Source organism: Coenobita brevimanus, chromosome 92 (assembly GCF_032717465.1).
Source record: "Coenobita brevimanus isolate Jiangsu-jjx chromosome 92, ASM3271746v2, whole genome shotgun sequence".
Lineage (NCBI taxonomy): Eukaryota > Metazoa > Arthropoda > Malacostraca > Decapoda > Coenobitidae > Coenobita > Coenobita brevimanus.
This window is the reverse complement of record NC_137045.1, coordinates 14,188,371-14,196,845: the sequence shown is the minus strand read 5'-3', so window position 1 is coordinate 14,196,845 and position 8,475 is coordinate 14,188,371.

Sequence of the window (8,475 nt, the reverse complement as noted above, 5' to 3'; positions counted from 1 at the left end):
CAGATAACCCTGAGTTAATGGTCACTACTCTCACTTTCGACCTGTGATGGGCTGTGGATCACTGAGGGTCCCTGTTAGTCAAGTGACCACCATCGGGATTTTTTTAATGTACCAGGGGTCACTGCTTCAGGATGAAACTTTTGTACTTGTCCCACATGGGAGAGTTCCTTGTCTCAGTGGAGCGAACGGAGCTAGGGCCTGATTGACTGCTGCCTACCTCAAAAGCGCCAGGGAAGGCTGCCGCAACACCCCTAAACATCCACACTGTGCAGTGTGTAGGTTCCATGTTAAGTCCACTGACATCCCATAAACTCAATGTACCGGTTTATAATGTCATGCCGTAACTATTAGTTTATTTGATTACTTTCTCTTTCAGGTTACTCAGTTGGGTAGCTTATAGACAAAGTATCATAGAATGTGATTTTTCCTTTCCAGTTTTTCCTATGAAATTTCCATGTCGGTTTTTCCATGCTGCATGGTGGTTTTTCTCACTTTTTCCTGGAGGGTTTGGTGGTGGGGGGAGCCTTCTTGCTTTACTATCCTTATCCTTCAGCATGTAGAGTTAGATCTTGTAGTCATAGTTTTCTCTGTAACAAGCAGCCTCGAAAGGGCCATTAGGTCTGTTGCTGTTTGCTTTCCTATGTAATCCTATGTAATCATCATCATCATCCGGACCTCGTTTCCCGCCGTAGGGTAGGGGGAGGAGTAGCAACGTTCAAACAGCCTAAGTTTGCTCAGTGCAATTGGCCACGCTTCCATTCACTCAACATTCAAGCCCACGGAATCCTGGCTCCACCAGATAGGTGAAAAAAAAAAAAAACACCACGTTCTGTAGCTTCATATGTAATTATGGCAGTAATAATAATGATAATAATAATAATAGTAATAGTAATAACAAGAGCATTCCGAGATTGCAGACCACCGTCAAGGCGGAGGTGTTATCTTGTAACTCTTGTGCAAGCATTGTAGGCATTATTTATCGAATTAGAAGTAAAAATGTTGAAATTGTCACTATCCCGCTATGGTGGAGAATCCTTTGAAAAATTCCTGGATTCGGATGATGATCCGGATCACCACCAAAATGTAATGGATTGTTCCTTGGGCCATACCCTACCCCTCCAAAAAATTTCAGCAAAATCCGTTCGTAACTTATTGAGTAATCCTTCTAACAGACAAACAAACCAACGCCGGCGAAAACACAACCTCCTTGGCGGAGGTAATAATAATAATAATAATAATAATAATAAGTTTGTAGTTCATTTCTTTAAACATGACAGAAAATTTCGTCCTTTTTCAGCTGACTTCCCGCAATTCAGTGTCAGGATAAGATTACTACAGTCCTGTATCCCTCTTCCTCAGCGTTTCTTCTTGACCAGCACCCCATTCTCGCATTACTTTCTTGTTATAGCTCAGCATTCAGGATTGGGAGATGACAATTTTACACCTGAAGTAATGATGAAGTTATTGATTAATTAATTTATTCATTTATTTATTTATGTATACCTAAGTCTACTGTATCTCCTTTGGTACTTGAGAGGGACACCTTCATTTGGTGGCACCGATATAACTGGGCGGCTCTACTGCCTTCATCTGCTTTACTATCTCACGTGGTGGTAGGGACCATCATCCACTCACTTGATGATATGATGTCTGTTCCTTCCTTTCCTTGTCTCATTCGGTCTCTGTGTCTACCCTCCTCTCTTCCTACTGCTCCCTTTCCTTCCAGTCACCTATTATTGCCTTCTTTCCGCTTAAGGTGGCTCTAAACTGATTGACAATGTAAATGGTTTCCTGTAACTCAGGAAGCCATATGCAACGCTGGGTGCATGTAACCAGATTACGAGGTGAAGTGAATCCTACTATGGTGGCCCTGTTAACGGGGTGATGAGACGCAAATATGGCGACCACCCAAGAACTCAGTCCCCACACTTTTCCCTGCGCTTTGCTGCCACGCGACGCTGACAGCTGCAAGGGAACATCGGTTCACTGCACAGGACGATCTTGCAGGGGCGGTTACTTGCCAGAGGTTGATGGGTCTACTCGGCCAGACAGACTTTTGTTGATCAGCAACAACTGTCCCTCAGAAGAAGGACAGTGGATTGCAGGAGAAAGGAAACTTAAGCCAGCAGTCCACTGGGTTCATGTTTCATTTGAGCCTAGGTTCACAACAGCAGCAGCAACGACAACCAAAACCCATGTCTTTAATCTTGAATAAGGGTTACGATGACAATAGGTTCCTATGTCTTCATTAAAAACAGAATGAAAAAAAAAAAAAAAAAAAAAGACATGATCATTGTGAAGTTAAAGGCGGGTGGTCAAACGTGATTAGGGCACGATAAGGGCTGATGATCTGAGCCTTGTTACGATACAAGGCCTTGCTGGCAACGAGTGGACAGTCTAATGGCCTGATAATGTACACCCAAATGACTTTTTTATATAACACGCTATCGTTATCCCAGCATTTTTTTAACTGATAAATTTAACCACAACAAAAACTGGAGGAGTTGGGAGTGATGCAAGGTTTTGTTCTTTGGGTTTATTTATTTTTATTTATTTATTTACCAATCAGCCACGTCGATTCTGTACCTTGTATGGCCCAGTAGTACGTATGTATGCCAAATATGAGCATGATAAGATTTGGATAAGACTTGGCAGATGCGTTTGTGTGTGGGGGTGGGAAGAAGCGAATTGACCTTGGTGCAGGTTGATAAACAAATAAAAGTCACGAATCAAGGTTACGAATCGAGGTTAAATTTCTGTGCTGGGTCGTGGTGCTGTCTGCGGACTCTCGGTCGAGTTTCATAATATTTTTTGTTTAATTGAACTCAATTGACTGCTTTTCCGACTGTCGTTGATCAGGTTTAATAATCACGTGCCTTCTGTACGTATAGTGAGGGAAGTACATAACAGGAGGTAATAATCCCACACCTTTGCGTATGGTGAAGGGAATACGTAATCTGAGGTATGATTGGTGTCCCGTCCACCTATTTTCACCGTGCACAGTTCCTCCAGCATCCCTTCTCAGTACTTGCAACGCAATTCACGTGCTGAAGGTGTGGCGCACCTAATCTCTGATATGTCAGTCACATTTCACTCCAGCACACAAAGTATATATATTTTTGCATCTCCCTCAAACTAAGAGCCTCCATCTAACTAGTTGCCACAATTTTCCACACAATAATCTCTTTTACTCAGCTAAGCCTGATGGTTTGCATTCCGGTATCACACTGCTCAGTCTTTTATTTGTTTTAACCATCTTTGTCATACAGAGGACCCTAACCTGTCAAGGTGGTTATCTGAAATGACAGGAATAAATCTTATCATCGTGACAAGCGAGAAACTTAACCCTTTCTCTGCGGCCTGTGCGCTTAGACGTTTTGTAGAGGCAAGCACAGGAAAATTTTGCCCAACTGAAAAAAAAAAAAAAAAGTAACACTAAAAACTACACCTCATTTACTCTAACTCGGCCAAAAATTATCATTCCAGATTGAGCGCGGAGCAGTAACAGTATATAAACCCAAGGCTATGATGCTAGTCATGAAGAAGTGGTGTGGAAAAGGATGATGTAGAGCCGGAGACTCATCATATTCTGCCCCTGATGTATGTGAAATAAGCTGCAAAAGGACGAAAATCTGGACCAAATTAAAGTGAAAGAACTATAACAATCGGACTCTTCTAAAAACTAGTCTTTCTCTGCTACTGGTACACTAAGACATAGGGGTACCTTTTTCTCCATTTTCTATCCACATATAAAGCAAAAGTTAATATCTATTCTTTGCCTTTCTTGTTCACAACTTGACTCTGGAACAGTCTTCACCAGTCTGTCTTTCCTGCCTACGACCGCCATTCTTTGAAACACATTTCCTGCCGTATGGAATTGAACTGCCCTTTGAACTTGGCTGTATAATAATAATAATAATAATAACAATAATAATAATAATAATAATAATAATAATAATAATTATTATTATTATTATTATAAAAAGAAGATATAGTTCTCCTCAACGCCTTCACAACTAGGGTGCTCTCCTAAGCTGACTGAAATTTTTGGTGGGGACAAAAATGATTAAAAAATAAATAAATAAATAAAACCCGAGTGAAATGGTTAAGAAGACAACTTCAGTATGCATTGATTTTATCGGTACAATGACTTTAAAAAATCGATTTACTACACTGATTTATTCATTTGTGAACTCTTCCTACTGCTATCCTCATTTCACCTTAACTGGGCCCAGAGTTTCTTCCTTTTGCAGCTTACTTTCACTTAACCCAAGAACAAGACAATACTATAACTCGACGCCTAGCACTTCTTCGTGACTAGCACAGGACTGAGTTACTATCCCGTCACATCTCAGGGCTGAAGATGGAGAGATGGCAATTTTGGACCAAGTTAGAGCGAAAAGGGTACAGAATACATGGTTTAGTCAGTCTTTGCTGTTGACGAGAGAGAGAGAGAGATATATATACAAACTCGTACAAGGTAAACGTAAGAAACACACACACACACATACACACGTGGCAGTGTGTGGGAAAATATAAAGCAGTTATTACATTGAAGGAATGATACGATGAGATTAACGTGTGTATTATATTTTTACCTATCGTAATTACAGTGTCGTAAATTGAACGCCGTAAGTTAAGGGTTGTGAAAATGGTACGAATGAAGTGAAAATAATATCCTAAGTGGTAATGCAGATTCTTAACGCCTTTTCCTTGGCGACTTATTTTCCCTGTAACACCTCAATATCCTCTCTTTGCTGATGAATGTCTATGTATAATACACTAACAGGGGTACCCGGCGTTGCCGGACCAAAAAGGCGAACACTCTAATCCTATTTGTTCTAGTTCAGTCTTCCTTTTTACTCCAGAAAGACCATGTATATACCTCTTATGATTTTGAAGAGGGAATATAAGAGATCCAGGAACTTTCTGTTTCAGCTTTCGCAGACTAACGCATAGTGTTTGTGCGCACTTGTTTACTGTTACTGATGACCTCAAATGACCTTGGAGGTCAACTTCACATAGTCTATGTCCGAACTGGAGGCTGCTGGGTCCAGTCGTTCTAGCGTGTAATACCGGTGACCTCAAATGGCCTCCGACTGGTGACCTCAAATGACCTCGGAGGTCAACCTAACAGCCTATGTCCGAACTAGAGGTCATGTGAGTCTCCATGCCAAAAATTGGGCTGCAGGGGTACCCGGCGTTGCCCGGGCCAAAGAGGCGAACACGCTACTGGTAACCTCAAATGACCCAAATCATTTTTAACCTGCCTAAAACCATCCTTGGGTCACCCTGATTCAGAGTATATGTGGGTCTGGGGGCCTCTGGCCCTTGGTTTGGGCGTGATTGAAGGACAAACAAACAAACAACGCGGCTCTTTATATATATATATATATATATATATATATATATATATATATATAGGTATCTAGATAGATATAGATATATAGATAGATAATAATTAAAGTGGCATCCTAAGTAGCAGTGCGGATTCCTCACATTTCATCCTTAGCGATTTATTCTCTCCATAACACCTCGGCATCCTCCCTTTACTGAAGCCTCACCTGCCGGAAAATATCAAGTTGTAGCATACGAAATAAATCGCTTAGGAAGAGGTGCTAGGAAACGGTATTTACTTAACATCACTTACTTTTTAGGGTCAGTTTGTGAGCGTAACTCCTTATGCTTTATGGGCCTGGGTGGTACTGAGACGGTGTGAGGTAGAGAGCGTGAGCGAGATAGTGAGAGAGGGAGATAGAGCAGCCTGCGTAATATATTGCTTCATCAGAGAGAGAGAGAGAAAGAAAGAAAGAGAGAGAGAGAGGAACACACTACCTCATATAAGGTATACATAAGAAAAACACACACACACACACACACACACACACACACACACACACACACACACACACACACACACACACACACTTAAGCCCCACGTTTAAAACCCATTATCATCTTGTAGAAAATGATAAAAGGTTGATATGGTGGTGAGATCGAGTGGGGGTGGAGATAGTGAACACTCTCTCTCTCTCTCTCTCTCTCTCTCTCTCTCTCTCTCTCTCTCTCTCTCAGCCCCTTTGGCACGAGAGGTCTCCCAAATTCAGAACTTAAAATTGTCTGGCGATAGTTTTTATTTTTATCTGACGGAACTGGCCTAATCCCACAAATTTAGTAGTAAGTCATATTGTTGTGTGAATTTCGCTGAGCTTTTGCCACGGCGTAGGGATGAGTCTCCTTGGTTACTAGCCAAGTTCATCCTCCGGTCTAACCACACCTGACCATGATGTGAGCTGAAGAGGGGTTAGGGATCTTTGTCAGGTGTGTGTATGAGAGAGAGAGAGTAGAGTAGAGTAAAGTGCATCCCCTGACCCATCTGAACCTGAACCCGGTGGACTGCAGGCTGAAGTTGTCCTCCCTCTGCAGCTCACCATCCGCCTTTTGGAGATAGGGAGGAACTGAGGGATGTGTGTATAACCGGACAGGGGAGTAGCTCGGTTATGTCGTTGTCACCGCAAGAAGGCGTCTCTCTCGAGCATCTTGTGGTAGTAAGAATAAATTAAACAAAAAAGACGTCACTGAGTTGGGGTTGGTTCAAAATCCTGTATAAGAGGCCTTCATGACGTACCAAACTCAGCGGCCGTAGAAACAACAGTAGCAGGAATGAAGAAATCGGTTTTGTGGTTGTGACTTTTGTTTCCGCTATGGACTTTCAACTGTTTAAAAAAAAAAAAAGTGTGATCTCATTTTTTTTTTTAATATGTGTGATTTTGGTTTTATACGATATTGGATTAGCACCTTCAACAAATTACCCGGTAGTGACCTGTGTTATTACGCTGCTATCATCTCTTTATTGTGTTGTCGTGAACGTATTACTGTCTAGCACTTGTAGGGTAAGGATGAAACATGTGACTTGTAGGGTAAGGGTGAAACATGTCTTGTAGGGTAAGGGTGAAACATGTGACTTGTAGGGTAAGGGTGAAACATGTGACTTGTAAGGTAAGGGTGAAACATGTGACTTGTAGGGTGAGGGTGAAACATGTGACTTGTAGGGGTAAAGGTGAAACATGTGACTTGTAGGGTGAGGGTGAATCATTATGACCTGTAGGGTAAGGGTGAAACATGTGACTTGTAGGGTAAGGGTGAAACATGTAACTTGTAGGGTAAGGGTGAAACATGACTTGTAGGGTAAGGGTGAAACATGTGACTTGTAGGGTGAGGGTGAAACATGTGACTTGTAGGGTAAGGGTGAAACATTTGACTTGTAGGGTACGGGTGAAACATCTGACTTGGTGTATCTTTCAAAAATAACTCTTATTTTTCGTTCTCTCTCAAAATTTTACAAGGAAAACGTAAGTAGTAGCAATGACTTTAGTGTAAGAATCTGTGTACATTGTTAGAGCACGCCAGTTTTGTACACTTCGAAGGTTCAGTAATTGTTGGACATATTAAGTTTAGCCCATTGGATAATATTTACTTTTTATCTATTTTTCCCCCTATTAGGTTGATTTCATATAAGTTGTCGGAAATGCGTTTTTAGGTATGCTCACTTCATCTAACCAAAACAAATGATATATGACATATATAGATTAGCCTACACAGTTTAGCCATGTGATATGACAGATGGGGTTCTCATAAATCAAAACGCCTTATCCCTTTCACACACACACACACACACCGTATCAGCAGCATACAATTCATGAGCGATACTTTTTTTTTTTTTTTTACTTCACTTCAAGACAAACCAATTTAAAAAGTAAAAAGAAAAAAAAAAGCAGCTGCCCAGTAATGACCTCACAGAACTGCAAGGTTAGCGCTCAGATTGTTATACTGTAGATCTTTATTTTCTTTCTGTTTTGACTATCCTCAGACAATGTTAGATCAATTTTGAATTCTATTGTGGCTATCCCCAGACGATTTTAGGTCATTTTTGTATTCTCTTGTGGCTATCCTCAGACGGTTTTAGGTAAGTTTTGTATTCTATTATGGCTATCCTCAGATGATTTTAGGTCAGTTTTGTATTCTATTATGGCCATCCTCAGATGATTTTAGGTCAATTTTGTATTCTATTATGGCTATCCTCAGACGATTTTAGACCAGTTTTGTCTTCTATTATGGCTATCCTCAGACGATTTTGGTCCGTCCAGAGAGACCTATTATTCCAAGAGGGATTATCTCGGACCAGATTCACTGTACGAGCTCCTTTGTTCGGCATTTTTTAGTCACCACTTTTTTTTTTTTTTTTTTTCCAGATGGGGGTTAATTTGATACCGTAGATGGTGTAAAATGTGTGTGTGTGTGTGTGTGTGTGTGTGTGTGTGTGTGTGTGTGTGTGTGTGTGTGTGTATTATTATCCGATTTCTGATTACATACAGTAGTACCAGATAGCTCATACCAGTTATAAGGCACGTATCTTTTATCTCTGTTTGATCTTAAATGGTATGTCCAAGGCCTGTCAAAGAGGGTATTACAGTG